Source organism: Lonchura striata, chromosome 4 (genome assembly GCF_050655825.1).
Source record: "Lonchura striata isolate lonStrDom1 chromosome 4, ASM5065582v1, whole genome shotgun sequence".
In the NCBI taxonomy this organism is placed as follows: domain Eukaryota; kingdom Metazoa; phylum Chordata; class Aves; order Passeriformes; family Estrildidae; genus Lonchura; species Lonchura striata.
This window is the reverse complement of record NC_140706.1, coordinates 53,820,761-53,837,592: the sequence shown is the minus strand read 5'-3', so window position 1 is coordinate 53,837,592 and position 16,832 is coordinate 53,820,761. Positions and strand designations below refer to the sequence as shown.

Genomic DNA, 16,832 nt, shown 5'->3' with positions numbered 1-16,832 from the left:
TAAGCAAAGGCTGGCTTTGGTCAGTTCAGGGTGTAGAATGGTATTTCAGCAGGAAATACTCCAGAGGTCCTGGGAAGTTGGATTGCAGCCACTTAAGCAATTTCTAGAATGGTGTCAGTCAGTGTGGACAGCAGAGACAATGCAATTATGCGCTGAGCCTAAGTAGAGGTCAAGACTGGGCTGCCTCTGAAACCACAAAACCAGCTTAAAAGCAAATACAATGACACATGCAGAATGACAGCTCTTCTTCTGCATCTACTGGATACCACTGCCCCACCTCCTGTTTGATTGAAAACTGAAAGTGTGAGAAAGAATCCCTGGAAACCCAGACCTCAAAGTCTCAACATTTAGGCTGACTGAACAGGTGGGGAGAGTGGGACTTGGAAATCACCTTTCTAATTAAATGGCTGAGACTGCCCCAATACACTGTGTGGTGCTCCATCTCTCCTTTCCAGATGGGACCTCTTGCAGCCTACGAAAAGGTAGCACACTCCTCCTGCTTCCAGCAAGAGAAGAGGCTCCCACTGCCTGTACTCAGAAACAGCTCCCCTGATGAACACCTGAGTGCCTGACCTCAGCCTGTTCTCTAGAGAACGTTTTCACAGCACAGTGCCCCCAAACAAACACTATTACAAGTGACTAGAGAAGGTCTGTAGTGAACACCACCAGTAATTGCTCAGACACACTGGAGCCAGTGAAAGCTGCTGTGATGTAACACTCTTGAAGCCAGGAGGTGCCTGGACCCCTAAGCAAGAAGTTGACTCTGGCAGGAACATCACCCAGTGCCTTTGGTGATGATTTCCTCCATATTTGGAGGCAATTTGGAGATGTTATTTTGAGTAGTGATACAACAAAGGACTAAATGAAATATTCATCCCCAGTTGCTTTAGAAAACTAGCTTTATAGGCATCTTTGGCATTATTTATTAGATCATTAAAACTCTAGTAAACATTTGTTAAATTATAAAAATTGGAGGTGTGGAGAGAAGTTGCAAACACATATTTGCTCAGCCTTGCCTCCCTGTTGAAATGTCTGTGGCCTATGATTCATCAATACTGTTTTGGGGTTGGATCAACTTTTAAGCCGGAAAAACATTAAATTAACAACTTTGCAATGCATTTGCTCCAGATTCTCCAAGAAAAATGAATCTTGGCAGTTCAAGTTACCCTGGCTGTCAGACAGCCTTCAAAATGTTTTTCTCAAAAGCCTTTGCACAGCTAAGAGCGGTTTTGGGTTTGTTTACTTCATTACAAAAGGCAGAGACGGACTGGCAACATCACTGTCATATCAAAATGTTTCCAAGAAAAGTTAATATAATTTAAAGAAAATGAAGCCAAGAAGATGATGCTTTCATTGTTAATCCCTAATCAGGAGTTTGAAGGGTGGAATAAACACAATGACATAAATATTCTGCCTGTGTTTCAGCTTGCTTGCTTTACTTATCAACATTGTGGGATACAAAAGGGGTTTTAGTGTGGGTTAGTTTTTCTCTGATTTCATTATTCCTATTAATAGTTTAATTGAACATTTGGCTGTAATATAATTGAATTAATCTTAGTTATGACATTTGCAATTTGTAATACTTTGATGTAACTTAATTGATTAAATTCACTAGATAATATGCATTCCTTAGGCTGAAGATGGAAAGGAGGGGAAAAGGGGGCTCACTGCAATGGGTGAAGTGAAAAATCATCAGATGCATAATTTCTAGGGAAAACTTTTAAGGAACATTAATATTACACTGTTCTTGTGAACGAAAGCAAATACTGCAGACAAAGAAAATTATAAGTTTGAGAATGAAAGCTCTTGGTTGGGAAAAAAAATATAAGAAATTCAGTTTTCAATAGAATGAATAACACCATAAAGTGCAGCAGGCTTGTCACCATGAAAAAAGCAGCAAGTGAGTTTAATTAAAAATGCTGCTTTTTCACGTAAGAACATGCAGTCTGGGCCATGTCAAAATGCTGCCTGCCTAATCTGAGTATAAAAAGAGCTGGTAGCAGTGAGATAAAGTGCAAGCCAAAGCAATGGCTTGGTTGGTTGGATTTTTTTTTCCTTTTTTTAAATTGTTACTCTACCTCGTGGATTTTTTTTTTTTTTTTTTTTTTAAATTCCCAGGCATTAAGCAGCCTCACCCTCTTTCTCAGATCCATATTAAATTGGATCATTCAGTTTGGAACCGTAAAACACCAGAAGATTAGATCTGGATTGTAAAGGAAGCAGAGACATCCCTCTTGAATATTTAGATACGCTGGACCCAAGAAGTTTTGGAGTGCTCTTGGCCCAAAGATGTACGAATGTTTTTCAATTTATTGCAAACTGAGCATTTGAAGAATACAAAGGAGAGCTGTGGAGATGCATGAAAACTCAGTAAGGCTCTCACATGCAGCAGATATACTGAATACATTCAATGTTTTCCTGATCTGCAGAGGAAGTAAATTTCCAAGGCATATCCTTTAAAACCATTTGGAGGAAAACTGAACATGACCCAAAGGTCTTTGCAAGTGTTGGAATGGACTCTGGTGAGTTTTAGCTCAGAGTAAGAGGATTCTCACTGCACAGAGTATATCCAAACATGGAATCAGTCAGACTAGACGAAAAAAAGAAACAGAGGAGGATTAAATTCCAGAACTTAAGTACAGACCTCCAGCATATTCTGACAAACCTTCCCACCATTTGGGAATTATCCAAGAAACCTGAAGAGTATAAAAATCAGTCAAGCTCTATTAAGCACCTTTTAAATTTTGCTAGTTGGTACATTTGCATGCCAATGATGCTACAAACAGTTTTCAAGTAATAGTTACTGTTAGGAAACAAAGATTTCAATTGGTTGCAAATTACAGCATCCATGTTCTGCAAATTTCAGATTATAGTTTTAGTACTATGATCTAGTTTCTTTTCTGCATGTATCTGCTTGTTAGGAATAAAAAAACTGAAGAGAAAAATTGTATTAATATAAGCACAAGAGACTTCAATTCTGAAACACAATTACAGTGAATCAAAGCTGAAGACCTGGAGCAGAACAAATTAAATGGTGTAAGTACTAATACTTTTTCACCTTTTATAAAAAAAACCAACAAACTAACCCCCCCCCCAAAAAAAAAAAACAAAACAAAACAAAACAAAAAAAAAAAAAAAAAAAAAAAAAAAAAAAAAACAAAGAGAGAAGAGTTGAATGAAGAAGTTTTGAAACACCTGCTCAGTCTCCAATGCATCACAGTCAGGAACAGCCCATTGTCATCAAAGCCCAGAGACTTCCCAGAGACTTCCAGTGGCAGCAGAATCAATAGGCAGTGTAAAGCCATGCATACATTAATATTAAATGTTCTTAAATCTAAGAATAAAATAGCAATCTTTCTGGTGACTAAAAGACAGAAAAGTGTTAAAATGCATATAATTTATATCTGCAAAAATATCCTTAATTTAAAACTAACATAATAGTTTTTCTTTTCCCCCTGCAAATCAAGGAAGCTATTATTGACCCTACAGTGTCCTTGATTTTTTTTCCTGCCAGTATTTGATTCCTGGCAACTTCTATCAAAGGACTACTGAAGAAAACAATATGGGCATACAAAAAAAAAAAAAAACAAAAAAACCCCAAAAAAACCCCAAAAAGACAGAATCAAGTGTCTAGCTGAAAAAGAGTTTAATTTTTTAATTTCCTTTCAACTCCTAAACAAAATGCAGTGAACTTTCTCCAGCAAATGTAGTTTTAAAGAAATAAACAATGATTTCAAACATAGTCAAACATACCTCTATTGTTTCAGCATCCAGCAATAGTGTTAATTTATATGCATTTTCAGGAGAAGCAAGAAATCATCTGATGACTTTAAGATTCTTGTAAGTAGTGTAAAAACTTATATCTGGGGATACCACACAGGACAGAAACTGGAAAAAATATTTTATACATTAATTCCAGCATGCAGACATAGTGGATTTTCCCATCCAAAAATTCAAAAAGAAAAAGGAAGATGACCTAGGGAAATTAAGTTAACATAAGTTCCAAGCAAAATCATGGAGAAATTAATACAAGACTCAGCTGATAGCCAGTGAAGGATGCAATTAATGCCATCAACACAGTTTTATGGAAAATATCCTTAGGGATCTATGGTTTGGAGTAAACTACAGATATGTAATGTAGTGTAGTATAGTATACACAGACCTTGCTGAAGTGCTCAGTTAATCATTGCAGGGTGTTCTAATAAAAACTGGCTCAAGTAAGTGGATTTGATGAATTTACAGACTGGCAGACACAAATTTATTGAACTACCATAACTGAAATAATTTTGTTTCTAGAGATTCTTTATCATCAAAGTAAATTAGATCTGATACAGCTCAATAGTTTTCATTAGTGATCCAAAAGTATTTTTCAAAACTTGGATGATCAGATTTATTTTTAGATGACAAAGATGAGCAGAATAAAAAATATTAAGACAGACAAGCAGTCATAGAAAATCACAGAGACAGTCTGAGAGGGATGAAATTTTCATTTTAAGAGGTTTCAGTGTAAAGCACTGTATTTAAACACACAGATTACAAAACAAGCTTAGAAGATGACAACATCCATCCTGGCGCAATAACTCAAGGAGGACACTGCCACAATATTCACAAATCCTACTCTGAAGCCTCTGTGTCACAGTATGATAGAAAAACAAGTCCTGCAGCAGACTTCAAGGGCCTGAACACCTTATGTACTGCTCCAGTGCTTCATAAACACAGAACAAAAGACAGCATCCCTTATCCCCAGAAATTAAATAGCACAGATGCAAGAGATGCAAATTTACTGACAAGTGAAAACAAACATTCACATATCCCTGTAGCATTCATGTGGGTCTGCTGCAGAGGCCAATTAAAACAGCAAAACAGGTAACAAATCAAACATCACATGGGGAAAAGGGCAAGCATGACGGTCTGAACCCTGCTGCATTTCATGACATTAATGATCCTGGCTTCTGGGAAGGTCTGGGATCATGTGCAGAAGCAGCAATAGATGCTTATGGACAAGGATCAACTCTGACAGCAACAGCAGTACATTTCACAAATGGAAATGATGAATGCGGAGAGGAGGTTTGTGGATTAAATGCATGGCACTTTTTTATTTCTGCACCTCTAACCCCTTGGCTAATCCCACCTTGAAAAGGTTTCTCTGTGTTCTTCTCCAGGGGAAGGTGCAGGAGCTAGCTCTGATCCTGACTAAAGAGCATCTCAGCTAAAGTACAGTGGGAGTCTTCAAGGTCATCCCCAGTTCTGGCTCTGGCAATAAGTCAGAGCAATCTAGGCTTGTTCTAACCTGTGACAACCAATTAGGACCAGCAAGGGACCACTGACCAGCAGAGATTTGACATCTGTATGAGACACCTCCCCATCCCTCTCTTACTCATCCTCCTAACATGCCTTCTCCTTGGAGTCCTACATTAGTGTTCTGGTTTGAAAGCAAAACCAGTGAGAGACTCTAAGTCAGAAATACAATTTATTGGGAAAAGGGGAAAAGGCCAAAAAATACACGTAATGATACAAAGGGAAAGACTACCGACAAAGTCAGAATACAACCTGGCCAGCGTGCTGGTAGAAGTCTAAATTGAAGTAGCTGCAGTCCTCTTGGGATGGCAGATGTAGCTGCTGTGTCTTCTCGGAGAACCTGTGAAAAGGCTGCCCTTCTGTCTAGAAATCCCCAGTTTTATCCAGGGAATGCCTAGCTCCTCCCCCCTGGACAGAGTATCTTACAATGGGTGATTATGAGTCACGAGATGTGTCCTTAATCACCTGCTCCTGGATAGTGTTATCTCTGAGTCATGTGGCAAGGCATTGATGTGGCTATTAACAGCAGATAAGGAAAACTGCCCCAAGGCAACTCCTACTCAGATGGTAATAGGAAAACTTTTTTTTTAAAATCTTGGACAATTAGTAAAAGAATGCTGGCAGTGCTCCAATGTATGTAAAGGACCTTGATGAATGTAAAGGACAAGCAGAGGGATCAGGCAGAAACACATTTTGCTATTTCAGGACTCCTACCTGAGGGGTGGGAGGCAGCAATGGCCACTTCCACAGAAAAACATCACTGTGAAGATCTGCCTACAGCTCAGGAAAAGATTGGGAAAGCTGCTGTCTCCGGAATACCTAGCAGGGTTTTGATTACCCAAACTAATTTTTGGTCAGCAATTCTTTGCTAATGCAACAATCCTTCCTGTCGTACCATGCATACCAGTGGGAGTTCGTAGCCTCTATATACAAGCTGCTGAACAGAAAAAAATACTCTTGCCACCTTATTTTAACGAAAAAGCCACCAAAAGCTAAGAGGCCAGAAAAATCTTTACGTTAGAAAGCAAGAATATTTGCAAATTCTTGTTTAAAATCTATACCCTTCTGTTTCACGAAGACCCAAGTCGTTACCTACTTCAGGCACACAGAATACATTCTGTGGACAGTAGAACTGAAAGCTGCTGTATTGTAAATAGGATGCCACCAAATGCCTCCAAACACCTCGCTCTAGCCTGCACTGGTCAGTGAAGTCAGCAGGGCAGCACTGTGCCACGTTTATCTGGAATAATGTTTGAAGGTGCCTTATGCCATCTCCCTTGTGTTGGTGATAGCCACAATGCTGTCCCCATGCTCATTTCTTGGCTCAGACACTGGAAGTACAAAGATGCCATGTCCTCTGAACCCTGAGATCTTTGCATAACAGCACCTCATCCCTTCTCTATACATATTGTTATAAATTGTGACACGGCAATTTGAAGTGTCTTAATCCAATAAAGCAATTTTATTGAAAATAGCAAGCGAGTAAGGCAGGCAAAGCACAGTGCTGGGCGGCCGGGGAGTCTCCTGCTCCACCAACGGCGCGCAAAAATGTTCTGTCCCAACCTTCCTTTTATCCCCCCGCTTCTCCTTGCAGGCGTGACTCTCCAGATGTAGTCTGAGTCTGGTCGTTGTGATAGCTTCTAAGTCTCTTCTTTTGAGATACAGCGAGCAGACCAGATACACACACCCAGGGCTCTAATCTCAACCTCCTTATCACCTTGTAAGCAAATAAGCATTTCAAAGACACACCAGTACATTCTTATGCAAACCAAGGTAAGCGAGTATATCACAGTGAACAAATTATTTTCCACTTATCTTAATTCCCCCCTTTTTCTTGTTCATCTTTATTTTGTTCACTGAATCTTTGTAACTCTTGGTGACTTAGTATTAGGGTCTCATCTACATTGTGTATGGGTTCATATTTTGCCCTAATGAGCATTAAATGTGCTGCCTCTAATCGTCCCTTTACTATTTTTATTGCCTTATTGAAGATGCATGGCCCAAAGGTCAGTCCCAATATTATCAGTATCAGAGGACCTGCAAGGGTGGATAACAAGGTAGTTAACCAAGGAGATTGATTGAACCATGATTCATACCAACTTTGCTGTGCCTCTCTTTCCCTCTTTCTCTGCTCTAATCTTCTCCTTAATTCTGCCATGGTGTCTGTAACAACTCCAGTATGATCAGCGTATGCACAGCATTCCTCCTTCAGGGCTACACACAATCCCCCTTGTTGTAATAATAGCAAGTCTAAACCCCTTCTGTTCTGTAACACCACCTCAGATAGGGACCTTAATGATTTTACCAATCCATCGATGGCCTGCTCAATTTTACTCAGATCTTCATCTACTGAAATTCTTAATGCTTTAAATTCCTTTTGTTGATTTACTAGGGATGCCACCCCAGTTCCAGCTCCTATTCCCCCGATGGTAAGGAGAGTTGCAATAGTTAAGGCAGTGAGGGGTTCCCTTTTCATTAGATGGTGTTCTGGCACAGTTTGTTGTTCATATATGTAGTCACTTGTATGGTAGGTAATTCTGGGCATAATCGTTACCTGGATGCAGTAGTCTTGGCTTGGATTAAACAGTTTCAGTGAGATGCATGGTGTGACACCCAGAGTGTTACATACCCACTTAGTGTTAGCTGCTGGCAATAGCCAGTCAGCCGTTTTCTTTCCACCTGTTTCTATTACTCCACAAAGGTATTCACTTTGTGTTGGGATTTTTCCTATGCATCTCCCTTTCCCTGTTACCTGAGCCAAGGTAAGCCCCGGTGTTGTCTCTTTACCCTTTTTCCACGAACACTGATTCGGATTAGTTCCATTCACTCTTCTGGGCTTTGCAGTGACCCCTATGGCTTCATAAAATGGGGGTCTTAAATTATAGCACAGCCAACAGTCTTCCGTCAGTCTTGGGTTGGTTCTATTTAGGACACCATAACTCGCTTTCATAACCTTCCAGAGTATATTACCCTCCTGGGTTTTTTCCTGTTTGTCTCCTGAAGTGTTTTCATTCTGAATTTTATTCTGGGTCTGATCCCTTTCTTTTGTTTGGTTGGCTAAAACAACCTCCTTTTCTAATAACACTGGGTTTGGCCCTACAGGTTCAGGATCAGGGGGCACAATTTCCTTCTTTATAAATATTAAGCTACTAAAATTGCCAAAATCAGCCGAATATAAACGAACGCCCCAAGTTTTTCCAATTAACCATATACTATCCTCTGGCCTTAATGCAGTAATTTGTATATTCCTGCAAATATTTTCTGGGGGTTTATGACCTGTCCAGTAGCCGGGAGGAATACAACCATCTGGCTTCCAGACCACCTTAATGTATGGATCAGGAGTGGGGGGGTCCCATGTACCAGCTATTGTTTCACAACCCCAATATGCACAGTAATATTGTCCAGGACTATTGCAATACCCTTTACCAGGATTTGAAGCAGGACACATATAAAACGATGAAACCCAATGGGAACCCCAACGAGTACCTAAGGATGCCACAGGTAACTGGAAAATGGGAGCTCCAGCTGTAGTATTGCTCCTTATAACTCGTGAATCCTCCCATCTTCCTAAAGTCCACTTGAAAGGTTCATGAGTTGTTATTTCCGCAGTATTACAAGATATACAAAGGAAAATCACAAGCAGTAAGCAAATGGCATGTGGGGTCTGGTTTCTCACACTGCAACAATTATACCCTTGTGACTTCTTTCCCTCTATTAGCTGGTTATCACCAAAATACCCTTGAGCCCAAAAACTATTTCTGCCTTTGTTACTCCCAGTCCCGGGGTAGTTCCGCAAATATTGCTTGCCTATTCCATCCTGAGGGCTCCTTCCTCCACAGCTGTTTACTCCTCTGCCTCGCCCGTCGACTCGGGTGCTTCGAGCCACAGGGTGTACCATCTTCTTGGCAGCAAGAGTATTCTTCAGGAGGGGATTTATGCCCTCTAGTGCCTTGCCGCATGCAATAAGAACGCCAATTCTGATCTTTTACCTCTGGTGCGGTACAACTGACCCCTTTTAGGTCTTTCCTACAAAGGCCTTCTATGATCTCTGCCACAAATGGGCTCGGCTCGTTTGTATGGTAGCAGTAATAGTCTGGGTGAATGCCCTTTGAGAAAATTTCCCACCACTCTTTAGATTCCAATCGGATTTCCCCTCTAGTCACTTTACAGGTCAGTACCCAAGCTGTAATCTTTCTTTGTACGTTCCAACAGGAATTGCAAGTTCCTCGTGGAGGATACCCTCTGTTGCAATGTGACCACCACCGTTCCCCACACACCTTACAGATATAGCATACAAAAGGATAGCAATTACAATTTTGATTTTTACACTTTACTCTAACACTTGAATTACTAATTAGTCCACTATCTAAGTAATATAAGTCTGATGTGTATTCAATCTGATAAGAGTCCATTAGTTTCTCTGTAACTTCAATTTCAGGTTCCCGGGAGGACTGGTTACTTGCCACACAGTGTTGTTAACTGGTCCTTTTACTCGACTGGCATGTGTCCATCCTCTTTCTGCAGTCCGAATTGCAGTTTCTGTAGTGTGTAACACAAGATAAGGACCTTCCCATTGTGGGGTTAGTGTAGATTCTTTCCAGGATTTTATTAACACATAGTCTCCTGGATGTATTTTATGTATTTTTAAATCTAAAGGGGGTCTTTGCATAATGATTCCTTTTTCCCAAAGTTCATTGCGGCGTTTCATTAAGGCAATAATATATGAGGTTATTTTATAGTCCTTCAACTGGGGGTGGTCTCGGGGTTCCTCCAAATCATATGGCATGTGGGGTCCCCTATCAGAATCATTTGTTTTTACTATCCCATATCTAGGGATTATTTCTTCTAATAATATTCTGACCACTGTCTGAGCAGTAGTCCGAGTAGTGGGGTAAGCTTCTACAAAATGGGTGAGATGATCTACTATTACCAACAAATATTTATATCTACCCACTTTAGGCAATTCAGTGAAGTCTATTTGTATTTTGGCAAAAGGCCTGTGAGCTAATTCCCTTCCTCCCATGGGCCTTTCCCTAAGATGTTTTCTGTTTACTTTTTGACAGATCAGACAATCTCCCACTACTCTTTTAGCCAAATCATAGATTCCAATACTCATATATTTAGTGGCAAATTGATCTACTAATGCCTGAGTTCCCTAATGAGTCTGGTCATGCAATCTTTGCAAAATTTCTGAGGCCTTGCTTTTAGGTAAAACAGTTCTCCCATCTGGGAGCTTCCATTGCCCTTCAGACCCCTCCTCAATTCCCATCTTTTGTAATTTTTCCTTTTCTTGAGTGGTAAAACTATATATTTGCCATTTTTCTTTGGGGGAATTCACAGATACAGTGTCACTCTGCCCCATGTCCCCCCGAGTTCGTAGGGCTGCTTTCTTGGCTTCTTGGTCAGCTAAATTATTTTTCCTGTTTCTAAAGTCCAATCCTCTCTGGTGTCCCCTTAAGTGGACCACAGCAATTTGAGCCGGGCCCCTTAAGGCATTTAAAACTTGGACAATTAGCTCTTGATGAATTAGATCTTTTCCCTGTGAGTTTATAAGTCCCCTCTCTTCCCAAATTTTCCAAATGTGTGCACTATCCCATATGCATATTTAGAGTCTGTGTATATTGTTCCAATTTTTCCTTTTAATAACCTTAAAGCCCTGAGTACTGCATGTAATTCACAAGCTTGTGCAGACCAGGAGTTACTTAGTGGTCTGGATTCAATTACCTTTAAATCTTTTTATGGATTTGCAACTACTGGAAACTGGGCCAAAGTCCTCTTATTTATTTCTCTTAAATCGTGCACCAATCTGTAGGACCCATCTGACTTCTTTACAGGCAGGATGGGAGTATTGAAGGGAGACATACAGGGCTCTAAAAGCCCTTTTTCCAATAACCTATCTATTTCAGGTTTTAGTCTTAATTTTTCCCTCCCTAGGGATAGGGTATTGTTTTATTCTTACGGGTTTGCCAGGATCACTCATTTCCACTGAGAAAGGCTTAATCTGCAATTTCCCCACCGTTTCTGGGGTATACCACACCTCAGGATTAATTTTCTTTTCATCCTCCACCCTTAAAGGGCAGAGCTTTATCTGTAATTCTTTATTTACAACTTCTAAATTAATACCCAATTCTATTATCAGATCTCTCCCTAATAAATTGTAATCTGCTTCAGGTACCAGTAGTAAAGAACCTATACCACATTTGGAATCAGTTTCTACCATCACATCCTTGATAACAGATACCTCAAAGGGCTCTCCTTTTGCCCCAATTACATGTACAGTGTCAGATGACTTTTTACATCCAAGCGGCAAGGCTTGCACCGTGGATCTTTCAGCCCCGGTATCCACTAAAAATTCTATCTCTTGTTGTTGGGGTCCCACTTTAAGCTTTACCAAGGGCTCCTTATGATGTTTCTTCCCCAACAAATAGAGCCCTTGACACCCCTAATCTTCCTTAAAGGCCTTCTCATCCGCTATCCGTTGTCTGCATCCCCTCTTCATATGGCCCTTCTTTCCACAGTAGAAGCAGACAATTTCACGACCTCTTCCTTTGCCTTCCCTAGAAATATAACTCTGCTCCCGATTCTCCCTTTGTTCTACATTCCTTGCATGGGAATTAGGGTTAGGCCCTTCCCGCACACTTCCATACAATAATGTATCATTTTAACTTTGTCTTTCCCTTTTCTAGATGGGAAAGCATCCCAATTAATTATCATCAAACCCAAGGGGCTATCCCTGGGAATCTGGGGAAGCTTAGCATGGGTCCCCTCTCCCATGGGACCAGAGGGCTTGCTTTTCCTCTGTCCCATCTTCCGGAGTGCACTCAATTTCTCACACACGTGCTCCCCTGGTTCGCGGCCCAGCCCCTCGCGGGGAATGGAAAACGCACTAATACAGAGTCCGCACTCACTTGGTCTCTACGAGACCTCTCACACACAGCACTCTGGGAAAACCACCCCAAACCGAGCGGGAAACCGGCCTATACTCACGCGTCCTGCGTCTTCGCTGGTTCTTCGTGCACAAAGTTTACAGGGGTAACCGGTTCTCCTTTGCCCGTTACTCAATTTAGGTTCGTCGGTGGAGAGTGATCAGAAAGCCTGGGGCAGCCGGGCCGCCATAAGGGCGGGGCGCCTCCCGATCGTCCCGTAGCGACTGATCTACTTCTCCATCCGAGTCACGGCACCAAATTGTTATAAATTGTGACACGGCAATTTGAAGTGTCTTAATCCAATAAAGCAATTTTATTGAAAATAGCAAGCGAGTAAGGCAGGCAAAGCACAGCGCTGGGCGGCCGGGGAGTCTCCTGCTCCACCAACGGCGTGCAAAAATGTTCTGTCCCAACCTTCCTTTTATCCCCCCCCTTCTCCTTGCAGGCGTGACTCTCCAGATGTAGTCTGAGTCTGGTCGTTGTGATAGCTTCTAAGTCTCTTCTTTTGAGATACAGCAAGCAGACCAGATACACACACCCAGGGCTCTAATCTCAACCTCCTTATCACCTTGTAAGCAAATAAGCATTTCAAAGACACACTAGTACATTCTTATGCAAACCAAGGTAAGCGAGTATATCACAGTGAACAAATTATTTTCCACTTATCTTACATATGATTGCATATGATTCAGTGAGATCCCCATATGTGACAAGGACAGTAACCAGTGATACAGATACCAGTCACTTAAGATCTCATAATACCTGGACTTCTAAGCAGATGACAGACCAGAAGATATTAGTACTGATGTCACATTTTCCCCCTCCACTGGAATTAATGAGGTTCACCGACACTGGCAAACACTGAATCCAGGCCTATGAAATATCAAGTGGGTTTGAGGCCTTCCCATAAATGTTGCATGAATCTATTTTTCTCAGTCTAAAGTACGAGAAGCCTTAAGCAAGTAACCAAGTGCCAATGTCTGCTGCAGGCAGAGAGCAGGAATGCTTTCCAGCAGGCAGGTGACCAGCACCTCCAAGAGTGGCTGCAACACCTCCCTTTGCTCAGAGACACTCAGCATTCAGCTTGCCAGGAGAAACAAAACCTTGGCTTCCTGAAGAAAAGCTCTGCAGCTTTGTTTACACTTAACATTTACTATATCACATAAAATCTGCTGAGCTTCAATAAATGAAACCAGGTGATCATTCAACTTCTTGAAAATTTTCCTTTACTGTGCACACAGACTGGTACAAGGCATTCCTTCCTTTTCCAACTCTTACAAGGCAACAGCACATGGTAACACAGATTTGCCTTCAAACACTGTGAAAAGTAAACACTTGCCATGACCTGATTCCTGGTAATAGTGTAGCACCTGGTTCTTCAAAAGATCTCTGTAAAATAAACAAAACCAATAAGCAAATTTAGGTATCACTCACCAGTACAATAACCCAAAGGAGTAATTAGAATGCATTTGGGGCATGAAATGTGTATTTGTGACTGTACAGCACCTAGCACAAGAGAATTTTGAAGCCTGATTAGGCCGAAACCCTTAGACACTGCCACCCAACAATTAATAACCATATTAACACTAAGAATTAAAACACAAGCTGACCATGTTGCTATGGAAATATAAGAATATGGCAAATACACCCTCCTGAATAGCAGCCAATAATTGGGAATGGCAGAAAGGAAATGAGCCTAAAATTAATTACTAAATAGATTTTCTTTAAAAATGGAAGGAAGAAAGCCTTGCCTAGTCACACATCAGGAATCACAGGTGAATTAGTATTTGCACTGATCTTTACTTCCAATAATAACATTTCCAATAGCTTAGTTACAAAAAGGATAGGAAGAAGAAAAATGAAGCACACAAATAGAAGGTAGATAAATACCATTATTAATCTAAAATCTTTTAAAAGCATAAGCTTTCTGTCTTATAAGAAACAATATCGCATCCTTTTCTGGTTTGAAAAGGAAAGCTCTACTACAATATATCAAGATAAACAATTTAAGTGCCAGAAAACAACTAAAGTGCTATTCTTCACTGAAGTTTATACACCAGCCAATGTAGGGATACATCTAGAAGAGAAAGATCCTCTTTGGACTTCCTTTTATCGCCACATTTCCATCTGGTAACTTCAAATCAGAGCACGTATCCCTGTGCTTCAGTTTGCATTTCTCTTACCCCTAAGGGAGGGCAGCACCTTTCCCCAGGTGCTGAGTCTTTGCAAACTCTGTGTCTGATTCCAGCTCATGGGGGCACTGGAGTTGGTAACTGAGAGTAGTCATAGCACCTGCATGGATAAGAGGAGCAATTTAAACAAGATGTGGATAAATTTAATAGAAGGGCAATGAAGAGACCCAGGAATTGACAGTGCTTGTTCAGGAAAACAATGAGCAAGAGGGGACAGAAGTGCTTTTACTTTCCTTTCTCCATAAAGCAGTCCATCTCCAGAAAGGTTTGCTTTTATCTTGTATCTATTGACAGATAGATATTTTATCTATTGACAGAGACCGGCACCCACAATTTCTCATAGGATCACCTTCCCTGAGGTTCTGCTGTGTTCATACCTAAGAGATGTCTGCTGGTTTGTGTTTGTGCTATTCTATTCTCACAGCTTCTGGAAATTTCCTCACATGTACTGGAAGTTATTTCCCAGCAGAGGTGATTCATTTTTCACACACGAAACATTCTGGTGATTTTGAAAGCATTTATTTTTTTTTGTGCTCATATGTTCTTGTACTGATTCTCCCTCAAAATTGCAGCTGAGAATATCATTCTGTCATCTTTGTGGTGGAAAAATCTGATAAATATAGGGACAAGGACATAACTCTGTTATCTAAATCCTGGGCAGTACACTGCCTTTTGAAATACTGATATATCACTGCTTGAAGACACTCTTCTGAGCTGGATTCCCACTTCAGGATGAGGAAACAGGTAAGACATTCCCCCACCTTGAAGCACACATTTTGGGCACAGGTACCCCCACTGAGAGCAGTGGATTCACAAATTCCACTCTGTCAGGATTGCCCTGGCCAGCACCAGATGACACAGAGCACATGCAGAGCAGAGGAGCAAGCTGGTCAGACAGAGATTTAAAGGGGAGGGAGCAGGAAAATACACACATAAACAACATCTGTACACCAACTCTCCACCTTGTTCTGGGTAGAAGACTGCTGCACACAGCCAAGAGCTGAGCAAGCCCCCATGTGAGCAGTTTGGTTTTAAAAACAGATGCCTAGTAAATGACATACATCTCTATTCACATCCCAGGAACAATTTGTACTTTTCTTTGCCCATGGACAGTACACAGAAATACATTAATAATAATTTAAATGCCAGAGGCTATGGAAATTTTTTAGTAGAATAAATAAGAGACACAGACTTTATGGACAGAAAACTTTTACACAACAGGTAGATGAAAAAAATGGATTATTAAAAGCAACTTGTCATTTTTCATCTAAAGACACCACCATCAATAAAATCAGTTCTTTGCCTTGATGCAAGTTCCCTTAAAGGCAGACTCCATCACTTCACATTGAAATTAGAGTTGTGTCTGAAGCACAAAAAGAAGATTGAAGACTTACCTGGAGTAAAATAAACAAATTGCAGTACAAAGCCTGTGGGCATCTAAATGCTGTCAGTTCCTTTGAAAAATGTTTCACTATATTAGTAGAGTGGCAGGAAGGTCTGCTTCTCATTTCATTGCTCTGAATTGTCTAAGTATTTAAAGGTCATGGATTAGGAATATTTTTCACCCAGGACCAAAAAAGAAAGTACCCAGGGGTGTTGATTATTGAGCACAGAACAAGATATCATTCTTTAGTTCACAGAAAAACTCAAGCACTTAAAAAAAAAAAAACCTGAAGCTGAGCACCATGGATAAACTGCTGATAAATGACTTGATCTTAATTAGAAAAAGAAAACAGCCAACAGTGTTTTTAAAAATAAAAGAAACAAATGACAACTGATGCTAATGCTCCCCCTATTTCAATTGATTAAGTTATCTCCCATGATAAAACAACACTAGAAAACAGCAGATCCAGAAAGAAAAAATACCAGCAACCAAGACAGAATGTTAAAGAGGCAAGCAGGAGCACCATGCCAGTTCTTTGAACAGCAGGCTCTACTCCACAGAGGCTTTGTCTGGAAAGCTGATTTACCATTTATGCTTTATAGGCAGTGTTCCAATAGCTGGTCTAATCACATCATTTTTTTTTCCCTCTAATATTTTCACGAAGCCACACAGGTTGGAAATGTAATACAGTGTCTGGTAGCTTGTGAAAGGGCTGTAAACGTGAGAAGAAAGGACAGAAGACATTTGTTTCCATCTTTTGTAAACTGAATTTCAGTGCAGGTATTGTTTAGGATTGGATACAATCCTAAGAAATCTGTATTGTACTGACAAGGCACCAACCAGAATTGAGTTCTTAGACTGAATTGGAACCCAGTTTGGACCTGAGACATCAAATGTTCCATCAGCAAAATCTGAAAAAATTATGAAGCATTAAAGCAATTTTTTTGTTGCAACTCTCCAGCCCTCTGCACCTGCTCTAGACAAAAACAAACTTGCTTACTGAAATTGGAAATAGTGATAAAACTGTATAAA

The 16,832-nt window shown here is 40.5% G+C and overlaps 1 protein-coding gene across 4 annotated transcripts in view; it reads right to left on the bottom strand.

The window, feature by feature from the left end:
• Window positions 1–5,457: 5,457 nt before the first annotated feature.
• SNCA (synuclein alpha) overlaps window positions 5,458–16,832 on the bottom strand; it is a 99,414-nt gene continuing 88,039 nt past the window's right edge. The window contains exons 4-5 of one of the 4 annotated variants that reach the window (XR_014954881.1): window positions 14,408–16,832; window positions 5,458–13,613 (exon numbers count right to left, since the gene is read on the bottom strand). The exon at window positions 14,408–16,832 is cut by the window's right edge and continues 24,454 nt beyond it. The gene's annotated coding sequence lies outside the window, so the exon portion shown is untranslated. The other 3 variants (XR_014954882.1, XR_014954880.1, XM_085578137.1) reach the window with 3 other exon arrangements.